The sequence below is a fragment of the Apium graveolens genome, chromosome 11 (genome assembly GCF_009905375.1).
Source record: "Apium graveolens cultivar Ventura chromosome 11, ASM990537v1, whole genome shotgun sequence".
Taxonomy (NCBI): Eukaryota; Viridiplantae; Streptophyta; class Magnoliopsida; order Apiales; family Apiaceae; genus Apium; species Apium graveolens.
The window spans coordinates 196,120,894-196,146,450 of record NC_133657.1 but is presented as its reverse complement, the minus strand read 5'-3'; positions in this window follow the sequence as shown (position 1 = coordinate 196,146,450).

Here is a 25,557-nt window from a genome sequence, read left to right as displayed (position 1 = left end):
TGCAGAAGACATAATGTATATTGTAAATCTGTAAATGATAAACACATAACAACACTTAACAAATATTTAATTTCATTTTAAAAACACTATATGAATCGGGTCTTTATTCATAAGTGGCCCCCACTAGTTTATCTAATTTATTCAACCCCCTACGTGAAAAATTAAGCATTCATAATGCTAGTGGGAATAGGGATCCTACATTCCATTACACAACCCCGGCTTTAGCACGAACCGCCATGTAATGTTCAATAGGCAGACAACTCTTGTCAATTACATCTTATGTTATTCCCTAATCAAACTTTAGCCTCTTGAATAATTGAGTCACGGCTGTGGCACGACAAACTCAATATTCTAAGTCAAGTCTAACCCAACATTCTGTACAATTGAATCAGTCCCCAAAGGCCCATGGCTGTGGCACGTACCAACCTTTAGATTCTAATTCAATGTACACATCTCTATGTAATAGACAAGTATTTCTTATTTCGAAATCAAAGCCCTCGGCTGTAGCATGAACCGACAATGATTTAAAAATAAGAACTACTTTCTATAATGTTGGAAGGCTATGACCGACACAAGCCCGTTGTATCATTGGCCAATTACTACTTGATATTATTTAATTTTAGAGGGATTATATTACCTTACAATCATAATCATATTATAAAGAGATTCTTCCTTTTAAATTAAATATTTCAAATCAATAATCAATAATCAGATGATTCCCAAATCGGGTGGTGCATTGTCAAGAGGTGTCACTTAATAACCCTTTCTTACAGATAGAAATCTGTTGTTGACAGAATCATCCTTTCTCTCATATCGAAAATTCATATTCAATTACGTGTTTCATAAACACAAGAATCTCATGATTGTATTCATAATATTGTTATTAAGGTTATGAAACAATTTCACTATACTAGGTTGTCTAACAAACGCCTTATGTTCATTTAAGTTCACCTAAATCTATCATCGCATGATAAACTAAGCATATATCACATATATCAACATGAATAAACATCAAGGTAGGCATGTTACATCATCTAGCATATTGGTCTAAGCATTATACATCTCTATGTATCACATGAAGCATTTAAAAGCAATTCAAACAGTCAAAAACAGCTTTAAAACACTTATGTCAGCTATAAACAGTTCAAAACAATTTCATAAAATATCATACAATATACCATTAGAAGTGTCTCGAAAAGACGAATCGAACGACACCAAAATCGCCCAAATCTGAGCTAGCACGCGCCCTCAGGCGCCGAAACAAGGTCCCCCACGCGCGGCAACGCGCACAAGCGCTGTCAGGCGCGTGTCAGAACATCGCCCACGCGCGCCACGCGCCCCACGCGCTTCACGCGCCTACGACCCTATGCTGACGTCATCATGACGTCATCATATCTGATGATGTCATCATGACGTCATCTGATGACGTCAGCATGACGTCAGCATGACGTCAGCACGTTGACCAGCGCGTGTCTGCCACGCGCCGCGCGTGGTACACGGGCGCGTGTTGTGGCGCCCTCCAAACCCGGGTGAGAAGTTTGGGGTCCATAACACATTCACAATATATAAACCTGTACCTAAAATATTAATTGCAATGACCCTGTTTCACATAACCACGGATCGCAACAGGTTAAAGTATGAGAACAAGCCACAACCTTAATTATTACATCGTATCAAATCCCAACGAATTTAACTTACAATTGATAATAAAATCATTCTTACAAACTAACTATTTCTTTACCGCGTGAAACTTCCGCTAGCTCAATCCAACTCGACTGGAACCTTAGCCCGCACTTTGGACTGAGAAACTTCACTATCATCCATATTCTTTTTAACTGTAAAATATATAAAAGAATCGCAAGGGTGAGCTAACTAGCTCAGCAAGTCATGATAACGATAACTGAGGTTAAAGCATGATTAAATGAGATGATTCAAAGGATTCACGTTCCTTTTTAACTATTCATTAGAATTGGATATTCATTTTAAGTTTTAAAAACCAAGGTTAGGCTGCTGATCAGTCACGTACTAACCCCGAACAAGCACACAGCACTGCTCTAATTACTGGATCCAAGGCACACATTGACCTAACTTGACCATTAATATGGTCTGACCACGAATCTGGTCCACATATATAAAAACTATCCAATTCTAAAGCAGTTCAATATGATAAACGATATAATTCAATAAAACAAGTTCATAATCAACGATAGTTAAACACTTGAATAAAAGCATAAGGAAGCTTATGAATATCTCAAGGGGATTTCAGGGTATGTATAAGAAATGGTTTTCAATTTGTACCAACATCCGGTATTAGGTCAGAAATGACTTTTCAAGGTATAGTTCTTTGATGTTATAAAGAATAGTTGAAGTATAAAAGTTTCTGTGTTTTCAAGCAATTCTGTTTCAGTGTTTTGTATTTGGTAGTGATACATTTGGAAAGTAGTATCATATTTGTGTGGTTTGTATCTGAGGATCAACAAATGATGGTTTTACAAAGAATAAGGCTTATGGCTCAAGATCAAGAAAGATCAGGGTTCAAGGGTAAATTGTTTATAGCACTTACTATATAAAACATGGGTTATTTTGAATAGTAGCGACATGTTATGAAATAGTTCGAAAATATATTTGCAATATATCTTGAAGAAAAGTTCAGAAGTACTTGCCTTACAAGGCTTTACAACTATTACTGATCAACCCTGAGCCGACTCTGCTGCTCAGGTTCTAATGTCCAACCACTAGGTCCCATTGGATTCGACTTCGACGCTCAGGTCTTTCTGTTGAAACTCTACTGAGCTTGTCAACTGACTACTAATTCATCTCTAGTCCATCGTCCACTTTCAGGTTCCCGATTATAACCTACAGGCTCGAAATACCCTACGTTAGACGTCTAGGTATGTTTGACATATCCTCAATACTAATTCTTACCCAACGATATTCAAACCCGACTTGTAATTATGAATATTATAATAACACACGCAACAAATAGGGTTCACAATTTTGAAGATCGGTTCGGTGTTCGTTTTCGGAATATATATATATATACTTTATTTTACGAAATCAGGATTATCGATTTGGAAAAATATTTCATTACATCGTACAACCAAGTTTCGTATATAAAACATACACATATACATATAGTCATTCGATGTCCCGATAATCATTGGATACGTTCCCGTATTTACATAATTTAGTTTTCCGGAAATCGGGCAGCGTCTCCTTTGTTTATCGGACTACCCGTCGAAACATCAGTCGACGTCGATTCCATAACAACAATCCAATTTACAACAACCACAATCCTAACTATCACTTCAACCCAACAATCAATCCAATCACAATTCGTCGACTAAATTACGTACTCGACTTTATTGTAACAATCAAATTCTCATTTCAAAATAATTCCATGAATTAATTTATTTATTTTAAAATATTAGGACTCAGATAAACATCATCATCGTCCACCGTCCGCTCGTAAATATTCATCGCGGACGGCGGCAAAATTCATTGGTGCCCGACACGAGTCGGGTTTCCAAATAAATCCCACCGATAATCAATAATTTCCCACACAATTATTTTACATCACGCAATTTACTCAAATAGTTTCCTGCAGAAAATAAATAAGTTAATTAATTAATAAAAATGCCAACCAGAACAGAACCAAGCTACTGCACCAGCATCACACGCGCCGTACACACACCCAGTTGGAACCCACACACACATACACACTCACACAACAACACACACACCAACACAGCAAAACACACACCAACACAGCAGCACATAATCATATATATGTGTAAAATCCGAAATCATGGACAGAGCCGAGGATTTCTCCGGAATCGCACAAGCCGGAAACTCACCGGGAAGTAGAACAACCGGAAGAAAATCGAGGAAAAATTAAGGGGTGAGGGAGGAATTAACAGAGAAATTAACCAAGAGAAATAGAGGGATGGTGAGGGAGGGAACAAGAGGATTTGAGAGAACAGATAGCATGAGAGAGGAGGTCGAGACAATAGAGACCGAATAAATACTAAATTTATAATAATTCATATATATATATATATATCTTTATTTAATTACAAATTTAATTAAAATAACTTCAAAAATTCATAATAAATAATCCATACATCATAAAATTATGAAAAAAATACCCAGACGATCTACAACACTTGTAGAACCCAGATCAACATTCAAAATTATTCTGAGAAACGATTTCTCATCAGACAAAATTAATCCATGATATAACTTGTAAAAAACATAATTAATTCATACAAGCACATAAAATTCTGAAAATTTTACCACAGATCTATATGCATACAACCTATGCTCTGATACCATTGTTGGATTTTAATCACAGCGGAGGCATGGTAAAACACTTCTACACATATAAAATCCAAATAAAAGCATATAAATCGTGATTAAAACATATGAATCGATTACTAACCTTTAATAGCGATCCAAAAGCAACGATCGAAGATCCTTAGCAGCTGCTCCACAAACGTGAAGCACTCCACCGGTATCCCCCAAGAAAACGACGTTAAGGAGGAGGAGGTGGAGAGAATTAGGTTTTCTAAAAAACTTTTGGTTTTGGGTTAAAATAAAAATAGGGTTTATAATAGTATATTTATAGGCAAAATTTTCAGCTGAAATTTTCCCATAAAATATTTATTATTATTAACCCATTTATTATTCTCATTAATAATTAAAACACCTTTTAATTATTAATCCTTTTTCTAAACACTTTAGAAATAATTCTCTCTCTTGATTTAATTTCCAAAAATTAAATTCTTGATTAATAATATTAAGAACTTTTCTTAATTAATTTATAATTAATTAAATCTTATTTAATCAATTATTAAATTTGCCAATTAATTATTTATTTCATAAATAAATAATTATCAGCCATTATTAATTAATTTCTGCACCATTAAATCACTCTCTTTTATGGTGTGACCCTGTAGATTCAATATTAAACCGGTAGTAGAAATAAATAATAATAAAACTATTTTATTATTATTTATATAAATTCTCTAATTTATTAAACATGATTAATTAATTAATCATATTTATTCTACATCGTGAGGGATACTTCTCAGCATATCGCGACTATCCGGATAATACGAATTCACTGCTTAGAATACCATGAACCTATTCAGTGAATAGTTACCGTACAATAAACTCCTTCTACCCTACAATGTCCTGATTAAATACAAGGCATGGATCTCTTGTCAAGCCTATCTAATTTAATCATTTGCTTTTCATTTACTATGCTTAGTTCTATGCAAATTAGAAACTCCTTTTTAATTTCATTCACTCTGGCCAGAGATTCCTGAACTAGCATAAGTGGATCAACTTTGAACATTCTCTTCCTTCACTGGAAGGGGTAGATCCTTTATTGATCATACACTATCTTCGTGTACAAATTCCTATACCCAGTAGAGCCCTAATAATTGTCCCCGGAGACTAAGAACTAAACCAAAGCATAGTTCAGTGTACACAAGATGACTATGATGACCTCAAGTCTAAGGATACTTGTACAACTATCACTATGTGAACAACTGCTGACACGTGAGTGAACTCCATCAGTTGTTCAGCTGTGCGAGTCACGTTCAGTGAACTTATTCTATAATAAGCACCTACATACTAGCTATAGTGTCACCACACAAATGTCTATGAGAACAGACATCCTTCATAATGAAGCAAGCATAATATGTACCGATCTTTGCAGATTATTAATTACCAGTTAGTAATCCTATGATCAGGAACTATTTAAGTTTAGAGTTATCATATTTTAGGTCTTACTATTATGATCTCATCATAATCCATAAAAAGCTTTACTTTAAACTATGGTATATCTTATTTAAACACTTAAATAGATAGAGCCCGTAATAAAAACAAAATAAGTCTTTTATTAATATCAATGAAATCAAAACAGATAAAGGTTATTCCTAAATTCTAATACATGATTGGACTTAGGACATATTCCTTTCAGATAGCTGTTCAGGATGAGTCTTATGAACAAAACACTTGCATCCAAATACATGAAAGTACTTCAGATTTGGCTTCTTTTTCTTCACCATCTCATATGGTGTATTTCCATGCTTTTTGATAAGTGTTGCATTCTGAGTAAAACAAGCAGTCTTCACAGCTTTAGCCCAAAAGTAGGTTGGTAACTTTGCTTCATCAAACATAGTTTGTGCAGCTTCAATAAGAGTTCTATTCTTTCTTTCAAAAACTCCATTTTGCTGTGGAGTTCCTGGAGCAGAAAATTCCTTCTTTATTCCTTGGTCTTTGCAGAACTCTTCCATAATCATATTCTTGAACTCTGTGCCATTATCACTTCTAATTGTTAAGGCGAAAACACGCGCTAATAATATCAAGACCTTAAGGTAATAGCCTTGACCTGCTCTTTAGCTTCCTTCCTGCCTGGCACTTCAGTATCACTGGGAAGTATGCCAGGTTGACGATTAAGCACTGCATTGGCTATTTGACCGATTTGATTTTCCAAGGTCTTGATAGAGACCGCCTGACTTTTGAACAATAACTTAAGTTCCTCAAAATCAACACTAGAGGGTGCAGCTGCACCTCCTTCTTGAGGATATGATTTTCTTTGAGCATAATGTTATGGTTGCTGGAATCCAGGTGGATTGAACTATTTACTTACGCCTTGCTGATATGGTTGCTGAATAGCATTCTGATTATTACTCCAGCTGAAATTTGGATGATTTCCGTTGTTAGGATGATAAGTAGCTGGTACAGGCTGCTGCGGTCGCTGATAATTATTCACATACTGAACAGATTCATTAACAAGAAAACACTGATCCGTAGCATGAGAACTTGCACAAAGCTCATAGACGATAGCTATCTGATTGACTCCATAAGTGGCTAGAAAATCGACCTTCATAGACAGCGCTTGGATCTGCGCTACAATAGTTGTAGCTGCATCAACTTCTAAAACAACTGCTACCTTCCCAATGATCATCCTTTGAGTCGGGTTTTGATGCTCATTTCCAGCCATAGTCTCAATAAGATTATAAGCCTCTGTATCGCTTTTGACCCACAAGGCGCCTCCAGCTGCTGCATCGATAATGGGCCGAGATTGGACCCCCAAACCATTATAGAAACCAGTGATCACCATCCAATTCAGCATTCCATGATGTGGACACTTTCTCAATGTCTCCTTGTAGCGCTCCCAAGCCTGACCAATAACCTTGAATGCTTGGTCCGGATCATTCTCAAAAATCTCCACCGCTCCATGTGGAAACGCAGTTTTGACAATAAAAGGTCCAGATCACCTTGATTTCAATTTTCCAGGAAAAAGTCGGAGATGAGGGTTGAATAAAAGAACTTGTTGCCCCGGCACAAATGACTTAGGATATAGCATCCTGTCGTGCCACTTTTTCACTTTTTCCTTGTATATTTTGTTGTTCTCATACGCCTGGAGTCAACATTCATCCAGTTCATTTAGCTGAAGTATTCGGTTCTTTCCAACTGCATCTAGATCCAAGTTCAACTTCGTCAACGCCCAATAGGCCTTATGATCAAGCTCCGCAGGTAAATGACATCCCTTACCATACACAAGTTGAAATGGGAACATCCCAAGTGGAGTCTTATATGCTATTCTGTAAGCCCACACAGCTTCATCGAGCTTTAAAGACCAATCCTTTCTTGACAGACAAACAACCTTCTCTAAAATGCGTTTGATCTCTCTATTAGACACTTTCGCTTGACAATTCGTTTGCGGATGATAGGCAGTAGCAACACGATGATTCACATTGTAGCTCTGCATCATAGAAGTGAACTTACGGTTGCAAAAATGCGACCATTCATCACTTATGATTACTCGTGGCGTTCCAAACCTTGTGAAAATCTGTTTATGAAGAAAATTTAACACTACCTTTGCATCATTCATTGGCAGAACTTTGACTTCTACCCATTTTGAGACATAATCGACTGCCAGCAAGATGTACTGATTATTGCAGGACGAGACAAATGGCCCCATGAAATCGATTCCCCAAACATCAAAGACCTCGACTTCAATCATCACATTTAACGGCATCTCATCCTTTCTCATAAGATTTCCCACTCTTTGGAAACAATCACACCTTAAAACGAACTGTTAAGCATCCTTAAACAAAGTAGGCCAGAAAAAACCTGCTTGCAGAATACGAGCTGTCGTCTTCTCACCACCATAGTGTCCACCATAAACTGTGGAGTGGCAGTCTCGTAATATCCCCTCCGTCTCACAGAAAGGGATACATCTCCTGATGATCTGGACAGCTCCCTGTCTAAACAAATACGGTTCACCCCACATATACCACTTCACCTCATGGAGAAACTTCTTCTTTTGAGTTGTATTCAAATTAGGAGGCATTATATTGCTGACAAGATAATTCACAATATCTGCGAACCATGGCTCTTCCTCCTAAACTGCGAACAACTGCTCATCCGGAAAAGATTCGTTGATCAATATTTTATCATGTGAAGTAGACTCGGGATTCTCCAATCTAGAGAGATGGTTAGCTACTTGATTCTCAGTACCTTTTTGATCACTGATCTCTAACTCAAATTCCTGTAGCAAGAGCACCCAACGAATGAGTCTAGGCTTCCAATCCTTCTTGGAAACCAAATAGTGAATGGCCGCATGATCAGTGAACACTGTCACCTTTGTCCCAAGGAAATAAGATCGAAATTTTTCGAAACCAAAGACTAAAGCCAAGAGCTCCTTCTCAGTAGTGGTGTAGTTAATTTGAGCTTCATTTAAGGTCTTGCTAGCATAGTAGATCACATGAAAGAGATTATTCTTGCGCTGCCCAAGAACTGCGCCCACCGCATAATCACTTGCATCACACATCATCTCAAAAGGATCTGTCCAGTCAGGTGCTGTAATGACTGGTACAGTTATCAAAATTTTCTTGAGAGTCTCGAATGCCGTCAAGCATTCATCATCAAATTTGAAAGGCACATCCTTCTGAAGCAAGTTGCACAACGGCTTAGATATTTTTGAAAAGTCTTTGATGAAACGCCGATAAAAACCCACATGACCAAGAAAACTACGGATTCCTTTCACAGAAACAGGGGGTGGGAGATTTTCAATGACTCCCACCTTGGCTTTGTCCACCTCAAGACCCTTGCTAGAGACCTTATGCCCAAGAATAATGCCTTCAGGCACCATAAAGTGACATTTTTCCCAATTAAGCACCAAATTAGTTTCCACACACCTTTTGAGTACTACATGAAGATTATTCAAACATTCATCATACGAATGTCCAAAGACGAAGAAGTCATCCATGAACACCTCGACATTATTTCCAATCATATCAAAGAATATAGCCATCATACATCTCTGAAAAGTGGCCGGTGCGCCATATAAGCCAAACGAAACTCTGTGAAAAGCAAACGTGCCAAATGGACAAGTGAAGGTAGTCTTTTCTTGATCCTCTGGTGCAATACATATCTGATTATACCCCAAATAACCATCCAGAAGACAATAATACTCATGACCGGCCAACCTGTCAAGCATCTGATCAATCAAATGAAGAGGGAAGTGATCCTTCCTCGTGGCCTTGTTCAACTTTCTGTAGTCCACGCATACCCTCCATCCTGTGACTGTTCGAGTGGGGATGAGCTTGTTCTTCTCATTTGCTACCACAGTAATACCTCCTTTCTTAGGTACACATTGCACGGGGCTCACCCAAGAACTGTCAGAAATAGGATAAATGATTCCTGCATCCAGCCACTTCAGAATTTCTTTCTTCACCAGTTCTTTCATGATAGGATTAAGTCTGCGCTGTTGCTCAACAGTAGGCTTACTACCCTCCTCTAGTAGAATTTTATGCATGCAATATGAAAGGCTGATCCCCTTGATGTCTGCTATAGTCCATCTGATAGCCGATTTGAATTCTCTTAAGATCCTTAAGAGCTTATCCTCCTCACTACCTAAAAGGTCAGATGCCATAATAACAGGTAAAGTAGATGCATCACCTAAAAAAGCATACCTCAAGTGTTCAGGCAATTGTTTAAGCTCCAAGATAAGTGCTTCCTCAATAGATGGTTTGAGCTTTCCTTCAGCATTTTTGAGGTCAGAAGTACCAAGAGATTCAAATGGCATGTCTAGCTTTCGCCTCCAAGGAGAAGCATTTAGATATTATAGTTTCTCATTACCATCCTCATCATCACTGTCAAAATCCCCCACTAAGGCCTTCTCTTATACATGAGACATTAGCATATGATCAAGTTCTGAAGTAACCGCAGAATCAATCAAATCCACTTTTAAGCACTCCTCATCTTCTGTAGGGAATTTCATTGCTTTGAATACATTGAATGTCACATCCTGATCCTGCACCCTCATAGTAAGTTCACCTTTCTGCACATCTATCAAGGTACGGCCTATAGCCAAGAAAGGTCTCCCCAAGATTATGGGGATCTTCTTATCTTCCTCGAAATCCAGAATTACAAAGTCTGCAGGAAAGAAGTGCTTATCCACCTTTACTAGCACATCCTCCACTATGCCTCGTGGGTATGTAATAAAACGATCAACCAATTGTAGAGACATGTAGGTGGGCTTTGGATCAGGTAAATTCAACTTTTTGAAGATTGACAACGGCATCAAATTGATACTTGCTCCCAAATCACAGAGGCACTTGTCAAAAGACAACTTGCCAATGGTGGAAGGAATGGTGAAGCTACCTGGATCTTTAAGCTTTGGAGGTAACTTTTGTTGCAGCACATCACTGCATTCTTCCGTTAAAGCAATGGACTCAAGATCATCCAGTTTCACCTTCCTTGAAAGAATACTCTTCATAAATTTCGCATAACTAGGCATTTGCTCCAGAGCCTCAGCGAAAGGTATGTTGATGTGAAGTTTCTAGAACACCTCCAGAAACTTATTGAACTGCTTATCCATCTTTTGTTGTTGCAATCTCTTAGGGAAATGTGGTGGAGGATAGAGCTATTTCTCCCCTGTATTACCCTCAAGTAGAGTGTGTTCAACAGTAGTCTTCCTTGGTTCCGCCGCTTTCTCCTTTTGCTTAGCTTCTTCATCCCCAACTTTAGCTTCTCCTTCTTTTGCTTTTTCAGCATCAGCAATTTTTCCAGACCTTAAGGTAATAGCCTTGACTTGCTCTTTAGCTTCCTTCCTTCCTGGAACTTCAGTATCACTGGGAAGTGTGCCAGGTTGATGATTAAGCATTGTATTGGCTATATGACCGATTTGATTTTCCATGGTCTTGATAGAGACCACCTGACTTTTGCACAACAACTTAAGTTCCTCAAAATCAGCACTAGAGGGTGGAGCTGCACCTCCTTGTTGAGGATATGATTGCCTTTGAGCATAATGTTGTGGTTACTGGAATCCAGGTGGATTGAACTATTTACTTATGCCTTGCTGATAAGGTTGTTGAATAACATTCTAATTATTACTCCAGCTGAAATTTGGATGATTTCTGTTGTTAGGATGATAAGTAGCTGGTACAGGCTGCTACGGTCGCTGATAATTGTTCACATACTGAACAGATTCATTAACAAGAGAACACTGATCCGTAGCATGAGAACCTGCACAAAGCTCACAGACGATAGCTATCTGATTGACTCCATAAGTGGCTAGAGAATCGACCTTCAGAGACAGCGGTTGGAGCTGTGCTATAATAGCTGTAGCTGCATCAACTTCCAAAACAACTGCTACCTTCCCAAGGATCATCCTTTGAGTCGGGTTTTGATGCTCATTTGCAGCCATAGTCTTAATAAGATTATAAGCCTCCGTATAGCTTTTGACCTACAAGGCGCCTCCAGCTGCTGCATCGAGCATGGGCCGAGATTGGGCCCCCAAACCATTATAGAAATCAGTGATCACCATCCAATTCGGCATTCCATGATGTAGACACTTTCTCAACATCTCCTTGTAGCGCTCTCAAGCCTCGCACATAGATTCTGTAGGTTGCTGTGCAAACTGAGTAAGAGCACTCCTCATAGGCACAGTCTTCGCCATTGGATAAAACTTCACCAGAAACTTTTGCGCAAGATCTTGCCAAGTAGTGATAGACCCAGCTGGTTCAGAATGTAACCAGTCCTTAGCTTTATCCCCAGTGAGAATAGGAAAAGCCTCAGCTTTATAGCCTCATCTTTATAGCCTCATCAGTCACACAATTATATTTGAAAGTACCTTCAGTCGCAGCACCTTCAAAAGAAACAGAATTCTGCACCATCTGAATAGTGCCCGGCTTGATTTCAAAGTTATTGGCCTCAATAGCCGGGTGCATGATGCTAGACTGAATGTCATCAATTTTAGGCCGAGAAGAGTCCATAAGAGCTGGATCTGCCGGAACAATACGATCACCCATGATTACTGGCTCTTGCTGTTCACTTCCTGAATCCGAATCTTCAAAATCTATCTTCTCCGGAATATCAAGAACTTCATCTATCTCCTTAGCCATATCTAAAGTCCTCTTGCGAGTATGAGAATGTGTTTGCATAAACGCTCGCTAAAGTACGTGAAACACAACTGAAAACAATAAGTAACACGTCTTAATCACTGAGTCCTAATGACCACTGATGGTAAGTACATAAACTAAACAAAAACGCCGAGTCCCCGGTAGCGGCGCCAAAAACTTGTTAGGGCGAAAACACGCGCTAATAATACACACAAGTATACGCGTTCACAGGTAATATAGAAAACTTTCTAGTTCGTTCCCACAGAGACTCAGACTAATTATGTTCAATTACACTCACTCACCAATGTATGATTACTTCTCAATGTTAAAACAATAACACTTAAATTTGATTAACTAATTATTAACTACAATTAACTACGAGAATTAAGCACTTAATTAACACTTGAATTAACAATATTAAAACACTCATGGGATCACAACTTCATTACTACTTCCTTCAATAGTCATTGTTATTACCCTTAGCATGCAACAGTGATGATATTAATCGAACAACACGAAACTGATAAAAGCCAACTTTCATTGTACTAATACCATTCTACCAAACATCCACAATTAAGATAGAAGTTGAATATGCATCAATTATATTGAGTCCCTATATGTCTACAGAAATTGAAAACATAACGATTTAAGCACAAGTTATTCCTTTTGATTACACAGGGCGAATAAAACGGTTAGAGTTACCCACTAATCATGCATACTCATACACGAACCTATGCTAGCATGGCAAGTTCTAAATCTCAAGATCCACCGTCGCTTCACAAGAAATGAACATCCTATCTTATATGTTCGCGACGCATATAAGACGAATAAGCACAACCAATACTAGATATCATACAATCATCACACACTAAGGTATTAAACAACTAACTAAAGAATTCCATAGTAAATCCGTTACGACCCCATGATCACGATTAGCCCATGATAGCACTCATCGTCATCATGGGTTCATATGAAAACATGATAATAACACATAAGAATATTAACTAAAACTACTTATATTAAACCAGAGTACGTCACAAGAGTAAATATGTTCAAAGTAAAGAAAACTAGCATCCAACGTTACAATGAAAATAAAGAATCACAAGAAAATATGCTTCCTCTTCGTTGCGGTGTACTAAAACGGTCTTCTTTCTTATCTCATCGCTCTTCGATTAATACTACGATCCAACCTTTGTGAAATTTCTCTGAAAACTACTTATATAGGAGTCCCATAATACCCAGCTAACTCAGAAGTTGGAAGTTAAACAGAACTAGGACTCCAAAATAATTATTCTAATTTTTCGTCCCTGAGCGGCCGCTCAGCATTCCTGAGCGGGCGCTCAGCTCCCTACTGGAAACTGCTCTATTTTTCTCCCGTTTCTTCACTGCAATCTGCTCCTATCTTCCCGCTTGCATTGCCAAACACATGCCAAGGCTTATTATTGATGAAATCTCTCCTGAAATGCAATTAATATCCTGAAATGCACAAACACTAGAAAAACGCATCAAATACACAAAATACTTGATTTCAAGACACCAGTTAAGGAGAAAAAGTAACTTCTGACAAACCTAAACTGGATAAGCCAACTGAAGTTAACATAGGCTTAATGACAAAGAAGCAGCTTAAGCATAAGCTGAAAGATGTTAAGAATGTAAACAAGGTAAAGCCACCTAGGAAAAATAGGAATAGAAAGGAAGGTGTGAACAAAAGTAAAAATTATAAGCCTGTTCCTATTGCTCCTAGAAAAACATGTCATAACTGTTAAAATTCTAACCATCTGGCTTCTTTTTGCAGGAAGAAAAAGAATATAAACTCCTTACCTTCAAAATTAGGAGTTAAGAGCCAGTCTATTAGATATAAGCCAAAAAATCCTTGTTTTTATTGTGGTAGTTTATGGCATTCCATTTATACTTGTAAGGAATATCATAGTTTGTACTATAATTATTATCAAATAAAACCTTCTATAAAGAAAGTTAGCATTATTCCTTCTAGTATAAGTTCTGATGCAAAGTCTGATATTGCAAATTATGATAAGAAAACTGTTAACATAAACTCTGATGCTAAATCCGCTGCAAATGTTAACAAACTTAAAAAGGCCAAAGGATCCAAGCAAGTCTGGGTCCTTAAAACTAATCATTAGTGGTCTTTGTGATTGCAGGGCAACAGGAAGAACATCCTAGTTCTGGACAGTGGATGTTCAGGATATATGACTGGAAATAAATCCCTTCTATCAGACTTTATGGAGAAAGCTGGCCCAGGTGTTACGTATGGAGATGGCAACATTGGAAAAACTCTGGGAAATGGCAATATCAATCCTGGGAATGTCATCATTGAAAAAGTAGCTCTGGTCTCAGGACTTAAACACAATCTGCTGAGTGTAAGTAAAATCTATGATAGAGGTTATCATGTGGATTTCTTTGAACAACACTTTGAAGTTGTAAGTGTTGGATTTTTAATGCAGCGGGGTCATGGTAAAACACTTTTACACATACAAAATCCAAATAAAAGCATATAAATCGTGAATAAAAATTTGAGGGATCGAATCTAACCTTTTAAAATAATTCGGAGACAACGATCAGAGATCCTTAGCAGTTGCTCCTCAAGTGTGAAGCACTCCACCGGTATCCACCAAGAAAACGATGTTAAGGAGGAAGAAGGAGGTGGAGAGAATTGGGTTTTCCAAACTTTTTGGGTTTTCGGGTTTGATGTGGGTTCAGAATAAAATAGGGTCTATAATAGTGTATTTATAGGCAAAATTTTTAGCTGAAATTTTCCCATAAATAATATTATTATTATCCCATTTATTATTCTCATTAATAATTAAAACACCTTTTAATCATTAATCCTTTTTCTAAACACTTTAGAAATAATTCTCTCTCTTGATTTAATTTCCAAAAATTAAATCCTTAATTAATAATATTAAGAACTTTTCTTAATTAATTTATAATCAATTAAATCTCATTTAATAAATTATTAAATTTGCCAATTAATTATTTATTTCATAAATAAATAATTATTAGCCATTATTAATTAATTCCTCCACCATTAAATCATTCTCCTTTTATGGTGTGACCCTGTAGGTTCAATATTAAGCCGGTAGTACAAATAAATAATAATAAAACTATTTTATCATTATTTATATAAATTCTCTAATTTATTAAATATGATTAATTAATTAATCACATTTATTCTACATCGTGAGTGATGCTTCTCAACATATCGCGACTATCCGGATAATATGAATCCACTGCTTAGAATACCAAGAACCTGTCAGTGAATAGTTATCGTACAATAAACTCCTTCTACCCTACAATGTCCCGATTAAATACAAGGCATGGATCTCGTGTCAAGCCTATCTAATTCAATCACTTGCTTACCATTTACTATGCGTAGTTCTATGCAAATTAGAAACTCCTTTCTAATTTCATTCACTCTGGCCAGAGATTCCTGAACTAGCATAAGTGGATCAGCCTTGAACATTCGCTTCCTTCACTGCAAGGGGTAGATCCTTTATTGATCATACACTATCTTCGTGTACAAATTCCTATACCCAGAAGAGCCCTAATAATTGTCCCTGGAGACTAAGAACTAAACCAAAACATAGTTCAGTGTACACAAGATGACTATGATGACCTCAAGTCCAAGGATACTTGTACAACTATCACTAAGCGAACAACTGCTGACACGTGAGTGAACTCCATCAGTTGTTCAGCTGGGCGAGTCATGTTCAGTGAACTTATTCCATAATAAGCACCTACATACTAGCTATAGTGTCACCACACAAATGTCTATGAGAACAGACATCCTTCATAATGAAGCAAGCATAGTATGTACCGATCTTTGCGGATTATTAATTACCAGTTAGTAATCCTATGACCAGGAACTATTTAAGTTTAGAGTTATCATCTTTTTAGGTCTCACTATTATGATCTCATCATAATCCATAAAAAGCTTTACTCTAAACTATGGTATATCTTATTTAAATACTTAAATAGATAAAGCCCGTAATAAAAACAAAACAAGTCTTTTATTAATATCAATGAAATCAAAACAGATTACATAAAAGTTATTCCTAAATCCTCATACATGATTGGACTTAGGACATATTCCTTTCAATCTCCCACTTGTACTAAAGCCAATCACTCTGGTATCTAACACCCATCTTGTCTGTATGACGATCAAAGTGACTTTCATAAAGTAGCTTTGTGAGTGGGTCTGCTATGTTATTATGTGTGTCAATTCTAATTCAATACAATACAAGAAATGTTACCGCGCTCCCACTAACCCTTTTGTAGACACATGGTTCATCTACGTTTTTGATAAAATCAAACTCTTTGATTGTCTCATCAAATGAATGTTCCATCTTTCGAGAAGCTTGCTTTAAACCACATATGGTTCGCAGCAGCTTACACACTAGGTTTTCATTTCCCTTGGAAAGAAAACCATCTGGCCATCTGCCAGATTTCATAGTCGTAGTAAGCAGCATTCGCAAGCAAAATCCGAACTGATTTTAACAGGGCTACAGGTAGAAAGTTTCATCAAAGTCAATCCATTGCCTTTGTTTGAATCCTTTTGCCACAAGCCTGGCCTTATAGGTCTCCACCTGGCCATCTGCTATAATCTATCTTTTGTATACCGTATACATAGATTCCATTCTGGATTTCATGGCACTATGCCATTTCTCTGAGTCAACACTACTCATAGCCTCATTATAGGTCACAGGGTCGTCATTATCAATGATCGACAACTCATTGTCATTCTCAATGACAAGGCCATAATACCTCTCAGGTTGGCGAGACACTCTCCCTGATCTATGAATGGGCTGTTCCACAAAAGGTTGTTTAGTCAGAACAGGTGTTTCCACTTGAACCGTAGTAGTTTTTGCTTCTTGAACTTCATCAAGTTCAATTTTGCTCCCACTGTTTCCTTCAAGGATAAACTCCTTTTCCAAGAAGGTAGCATGTCTGGATACAAACACCCGATGATCGGTGTAAAAGTAATACCCTAAAGTCTCTTTAGGATATCCCATAAAACTACATTTTACGGATCGATATTCCAGCTTATCTGGGTCAACTTACTTGACATAAGCTGGACATCCCCAAATCTTAACGTGTTTAAGACTCGGTTTCCTTTCTTTCCATATCTCATACGAAGTTTGAGGAACAGATTTTGGAAGGCACCTTATTCAGTAAATATGCTGAGGTTTCCAATGCATAACCTCATAGGAATACTGGAAGATTTGCATATCTCATAATGGACCGAACTATGTCTAACAAAGTTCGATTTCTCCTTTTTGATACCAATCTGGAGGAGTCCACTGGGAGACTATACCATTTACTTTGAGATAATCCAGAAACTCTCCGTTCAAGTATTCACCACCTCGATCTAATCGAGGAGTTATAATACTATGTTTGGTTGTTTCTTCACTTCATACTTATATTCTTTGAACTTTTCAAAGGCCTCAGACTTGTGTTTCATCAAACACATATCCGAATCTAGATCTATCATCTATGAAAGTAATGAAGTATGAAAATCCACCCATGGCTTGCGTAGACATTGGTCCACATATATATGTGTGTACCATTCCTAGCAAATTTGCAGCCCTCTCTCCATGTCTACTAAATGGAGACTGCAATGCCACTATAAAGTGAGATTTTCATCATCCCTTTTCTTTTATTAGTTTGTTCAATCTGAAATAAATTATGTCACATACATACAGACCATTATTTAAAGCACCACGTCCATAAAGAATATTATCTCTAAGAATAGAACATTCATTATTCTCAATAATAAATGAAAATCCATCCAAGTCTAACATGAGAATAATATTCCTCACAATCGAGGGATCAAAATTACAATTATTTAAAACAATAGTCTTGCCCGTAGGCATATGTAAATGAAATGATTCTACATCTTCAGCAGCAACTCTTGCTCCATTTCCTATCAGTAGAATCACCTCCTCTTCCTCAAGAGTCCTACTTCTCCTTGGTCCCTGCAATAAATTGCAGATTTGAGAACCACATGCGGTATCTAATACCCAAGTAGAAATGACATATTCACTTCTATCATGAACATACCTGAATCAGAAGCGGTAGTCTCACTACCCTTCTTTTTCAATTCTGCAAGGTAAACCTTGCAGTTCCTCTTCCAGTGCCCCACCTTGTTACAGTGAAAGCAAACAACTTTGCTCTCGGGGTCTTCAGCTTTTGGTGGAACCGGCGTTTTCTCACCTACTTTCTTCTTCTTGGAAGAATTCCTCTTCCTTTTCTTAGGATTGGAACCTTCACCAATTAGAAGAACAGAACTCTTCTTAGAAGGAAAATTCGATTCCACAGTCTTCAACATGTTGTGGAGTTCAGGCAGGCTGACATCCAACTTATTCATATAAAAGTTCACAACAAACTGCGAGAACGAACTCGGAAGCGATTGCAAGACCAGGTCTTGGCTCAGCTCCCCATCCATGACAAAACCAAGTTGTCCAAGACGTTCAATCAAATTGATCATCTTAAGTACATGGTCATTCACAGATGATCCCTCAGACATCCTACAACCGAACAGCTCCTTCGATATCTCATATCGAGCTGTCCTCCCCGCCACATCATACAACTCTTGTAGATGCATAAGGATAGTGTGAGCATCCATATGCTCATGTTGCTTCTGTAGCTCAATGTTCATGGAAGCTAGCATGATGCATTGAGCAACATTTGCATCATCTATCCACCTACGATACACAACATGTTCATCATTATATGCATCACTAGCAGTTCAGTAGGCTTAGGTGAGTCAATCACGTATTCCAGCCTCTCAATCCTGAGAACAATTCTCAAAATCCTGAGAACAATTCTCAAGTTTCGAAGCCAGTTAGCATAATTAGGACCAGTCAATTTGTGAGCATCTAGTATGCTCCTGAGTGATAGTGCAGAAGACATAACGTACAAAGTAAATCTGTAAATGATAAACACATAACATCACTCAGCAAATATTCGATTTCATTTCAAAACACTATATGAATCGGGTCTTTATTCATAAGTGGCTCCCACTAGTTTTCCTAATTTATTCAACCCCCTACATGAAAAATTAAGCATTCATAATGCTAGTGGGAATAGGGATCCTACATTCCATTACACAACCTCGGTTGTGGCACGAAATGCCATGTAATGTTCAATAGGCAGACAACTCTTGTCAATTACATCTAATGTTATTCCCTAATCAAACTTTAGCCTCTTGAATAATTGAGTCACGGCTGTGGCACAACAAACTCAATATTCTAAGTCAAGTCAAACCCAACATTCCGTACAATTGAATCAGTCCCTAAAGGCCCACGGCTGTGGCACGTAATGACCTTTAGATTCTTATTCAATGTACACATCTCTATGTAATAGACAAGTATTTCTTATTTCAAAATCAAAGCCTCGGCTGTGGCACGAAACGACAATGATTCAAAAATAAGAACTACTTTCTACCATGTTGGAAGGCTATGACCGACACAAGCCCGTTGTATCATTGGCCAATTACTACTTGATATTATTTAATTTTAGAGGGATTATATTACGTTACAATCATAATCATATTATAAAGAAATTCTTCCTTTTAAATTAAATATTTCAAATCAATAATCAATAATCAGATGATTCCCAGATCGGGTGGAGCATTGTCAAGAGGCGTCACTTAATAACCCTTTCTTACAGATAGAAATCTGTTGTTGACAGAATCATCCTTTCTCTCATATCGAAAATTCATATTCAATTACGTGTTTCATAAACACAAGAATCTCATGATTGTATTCATAATATTGTTATTAAGGTTATGAAACAATTTCACTATACTAGGTTGTCTAACAAACGCCTTATGTTTATTTAAGTTCACCTAAATCTATCATCGCATGATAAACTAAGCATATATCATATCAACATGAATAAACATTAAGGTAGGCATGTTACATCATCTAGCACATTAGTCTAAGCATTATACATCTCTATGTATCACATGAAGCATTTAAAAGCAATTAAAACAGTCAAAAACATCTTTAAAACACTTCATGGAAATATAAACAGTTCAAAACTTTTATATAAACTAAAATTGATAACTCCATTAGATCCGTCTCAGAAAAATGAATCCAACGGTATATTGCACGCCCAAAACGGAGTTACGAAACTCCCAGAAAATCAATTTTAATATCAACAGACGGGCTGTAACGCATTACAGGAACGCGTTACAAGACCTGTAACGCATTCCGGTGATGCGTTACACCCCTTTTAAGCCGTTAAAGGGTGTAACGCATTCCATGAATGCGCCACAGGTGTGTAACGCATTCTCGAAATGCGTTACACCCCTAATTTTTTTTTTATTACACAGCCGCCTGACAGATTCTTTTCTCGGTTAGCGTGCCTGACTGTTCTGTCTTCTACTGTGCATCACACATAACAACACAGCAGATGTACGAATATATACTTACAGCCACATATTATATACAACAGAATATTATATATATATATCTATATTATATTACGAATTTAATTGTAAGAACTTCAAAAATTCATAATAAAAAATCTATACATCATAAAATTATGAAAAAAATACCCAGACGATCTACAACACTTGTAGAACCCAGATCAACATTCAAAATTATTCTGAGAAACGATTTCTCATCAGACAAAATTAATCCATGAAATAACTTGTAAAAATCATAATTAATACATACAAGCACATAAAATTCTAAAATTTTTACCACAGATCTATATGCATACTACCTATGCTCTGATACCATTGTTGGATTTTTAACCCAACGAGGTCATGGTAAAACACTTTTACACATACAAAATCCAAATAAAAGCATATAAATCGTGAATAAAAATTCGAGGGATCGAATCTAACCTTTTAAAATAATTCGATAAAGCCCGTAATAAAAACAAAACAAGTCTTTATTAATATCAATGAAATCAAAACAGATTACATAAAAGTTATTCCTAAATCCTCATACATGATTGGACTTAGGACATGTTCCTTTCAGTAAGCAAATCTACAGGCAAAGTTGTTCTGAAAGGATACAGGCATGGTAACATTTATGAAGCCAAGATTTCAACAAGTACTGTCTGTTGAGTAGAGCATCAATTGAAGAAAGCTGGGATTGGCACAAGAAACTCTATCATTTAAATTTCAACAATATAAATAAACTAGTCAAGAAAGATCTTGTGTGAGGATTGCCAAAATCAGTATTTGCTCCTGATGGCCTTTGTGATTCATGTTAGAAGGCAAAAGAAAGAAAATTTTCATTCAAGAGCAAGACTGAATCATCAATTCTTGAGCCTTATCACCTACTACATGGTGATCTATTTGGTCCAATTAATGTCATGTTTATTGTAAAGAAGAAATATGCTATGGTCATAATGGATGAGTTCACCAAATACACATGGGTGTATTTCTTGCACACAAAAAGTGAAACTGCATCTATCTTGATTGATCATGTCAAGCAATTGGAAAAATTGGTCAAAGATTCTGTGAAGATCATAAGAAGTGATAATGGCACTGAGTTCAAGAATTTGATCATGGAAGAGTTCTGGAAAGACCATGGAATAAAGCAGGAATTTCCTGCTCCTAGAACTCCACAACAAAATAGAGTTGTTGAAAGAAAGAATAGAGCTCTTATTGAAGCTGCATGAACTATGCTTGATGAAGCAAAGTTGTCAACCTACTTTTGGGCTGAAGTTGTGCAGACTACTTATTTTACTCAGAATGCAACACTCATTAACAAGCATGGAAAAACACCATATGAGATGGTGAAGAAAAAGAAGCCAAATCTGAAGTATTTTAATGTATTTTGATGCAAGTGTTTTGTTCTTAAGACTCGTCCCGAACAGCTATCCAAATTTGATCTAAAAGCTGATGAAGGAATTTTTGTTGGATATCCACTTTCTACAAAAGCCTTCAGAGTCTACAATTTAAGAACAAGGGTTGTAATGGAATCTATCAATGTCTCTTTTAATGATAAGAAGATTAATGGACTTGAAGATTTCAATGATCATGATTAGCTGAGATTCGAGAATGAAGTTTTAAACTCTGATTCTGTAAATCCTGATACTACAAACTCTGATGGATTAAACTCTGATGTTATTGAAACTGTAGTGACTACGCCTAAGGAAAATGCACCTGTGCAGGGGGAGCATACTGAAGATCCAACCACATCTCAAGAAGCATCAGAACCTACAACAGGCTCTTCAAGTTTTGATGGGTCAAGTTCTGATAATTCTGGAAACTCATGTTCTGATATTTCTGGAAACTCAAATAACGAAGGATCCAACTCAGAGAGAATAATTTCAGGGGAGCATCAGAAAATGTTGATGAAGACAGCATGGATCATGGGGGAGCATCCAGTTCTAGAGAAAATCTTCCATCTGCAAGGAAGTGGACTAAAGCACATACACTGACTTAATTATTGGAAATCCTGATGCAGGTGTCAAAACTAGAACAGCTACATCAAATGAATGTCTTTATGATTCTTCTCTTTCTCAGACTGAACCAAAGAAAGTGGAAGAAGCTCTTCAAGATGCTGATTGGGTGCAAGCAATGCAAGAAGAGTTAATTGAATTTGAAAGAAATAAAGTCTAGACCCGAGTGCCAAGACCAAGGAACAGATCAGTTGTTGGTACAAAATGGGTGTTTAGAAACAAAACTGACAGTGATGGCATAATTACAAGGAATAAAGCAAGGCTAGTTACAAAAGCATACTCTCAACAGGAGGGAATTGATTATGATGAAACATTTGCACCAATTGCTAGATTGGAAGCCATAAGAATATTTTTGGCTTATGTTGCTCACAAGAAGTTTAAAGTCTTTCAAATGGATGTGAAAGGTAATTTTCTTAATGGAGAATTGGGAAAGGAGGTATATGTTGAACAACCTCCAGCCTTTGTAGATCCCAAGTTTCCCAATCATGTCTACAGGCTTGATAAAGCACTTTATGGCCTTAAACAAGCTCCAAGAGCATGGTATGAGACATTAGCTCAGTTTCTTCTGGAAATTGGATTTAACAGAGGAACTATTGACAAAACACTATTCTACCTCAACCATGGAATGGACTTACTTTTGTTGCAAATATATGTTGATGATATCATTTTTGGTTCTACAAATGACAGATTTTGTAAGAAGTTTGCCAAACTGATGTAGTCAAGATATCAAATGAGTATGATGGGAGAACTTAACTATTTTCTGGGCCTTCAAGTCAAGCAGAATGAAGAAGGAACTTTTATTTGTGAATCTATGTACACCAGAAATTTGTTGAAGAAATTTGGAATGCAGGATTGTTCAAGTGCATCCACTCCTATGGCCACTGCAACTAAGTTGGATAAGGATACTGGTAAATCAGTAGATATTACTGATTACAGAGGTATGATTGGCTCTCTACTATATATAACTGCAAGTAGACCTGATATCATGTATGCTACCTGTCTTTGTGCAAGATTTCAAGCAGATCCAAGAGAACCTCACTTAACAGCTGTGAAAAGAATTTTCAAGTACCTTAAGGGTACAGCTGATCTGGGATTGTGGTATCCTAGAGAATCATACTTTAAGCTAATAGGTTACTCAGATGCGGATTTTGCAGGATGCAAAATTGACAGGAAAAGCACAAGTGGAAGCTGCCAATTTCTTGGAGGCATATTGGTTTCTTGGTTTAGCAAGAAACAAAAGTCAATTTCCACATCAACTGCAGAAGCAGAATACATTGCTGCAGGAAGCTGTTGTGCACAGATTCTTTGGATGAAGAATCAGTTACTGGATTATGGGTTAGAATTTTCTAAAATCCCTATTTACTGTGATAATCAAAGTGCTATTGCTATGACAGGGAATCTAGTTCAGCACTCAATGACAAAGCACATCAGTATTAGGTACCACTTCATAAGGGAACATTTGGATGAAGGTATAGTGGAATTGCATTTTATTCCCACAGATCAACAACTAGCAGATATCTTCACAAAACCACTGTGTGAAGCTACTTTTACAAGATTGGTAAATGAACTTGGAATGGTTTCAGGTTCTTTCTCTAAGTCTGCTTAGTTTATGTTCTGATATATCAGACTTTATGATCAGTATTTACAGATATTACTATCTTTGTGTATTTTGGGCTTAAATTGAAAATTACTTAAGTATTGATTATTGTCTGATGTGAATTTCTAAACTCTGATAGTGATATGAATGTTTCTATGACTATTCAATCCAATGAGGATAACTGTGCTAGATGCTGACCTAGTAATCTTTAATATACTAAAGATCCCATGTTTGAAGTAATTATTTATGTGGAAATCTTTTAACACAAGCAAATTCTGATATTGAGCTTAGTTAAGTTTACTTTGTGTATCTTATTACTAAGTCAAAAACTAGAATAGTGCTTCTTATCTGTTAAGTTCTGATGTTAGTAAATCTGGTTAATGTACTAAGTGCTGATAAGCCTCACTTATCAAAAGAAAAAGAAAAGAAAAGAAATAAAAATCAGGTACTCCTTTGAGATCTAGAGTAAAAATATGGAAGGGAAGACCCAAGTGCATTGCTGGTATTAAGTAATATGCATTAAAAAAGCAAAATAAAATTTTCATGGTGACTTTTCACACTCAATGATTACTGGAGAAATACTAAGATAACATCATAAATTCTGATAAGCAGTCGTGACTCACTTACACTGAGAAGCCACTGTAAAATAGAATTTCAAAAGATGCATAAAATGAGCACAAAATAGTTGAGGTGGACTCATGCATGAACTCATTCTAAAGTAGACTTCAGAATAATGACAGATTTTAAGTAAAGTTCTTAGTTATGCCTTATTTTTAAGATGTACTGTAGTGAATCAGACTTTATTCCTTGTCTGATATTTAGCTTAATGCATACACATACACTCCATATGAATGATGAAAATTACAGTGGTGATCAATGTTATTTTAGATGAACTGTTTATGTATCAGATTGCATAAATTCTGAGGACAAGTTCTGAAGGAAGTTCTGATGATTAAGTTCTGATGAAAACATATCAGTATTTGTGTGAAGAATTACAGGAATAAGAAAAATGCGCGATTGCTAGTCAGCTTTCATTTTTTTAAATAGAATGGTAGGGGCTGAGGCTCTGAAGGCCTTCTAATATATGTT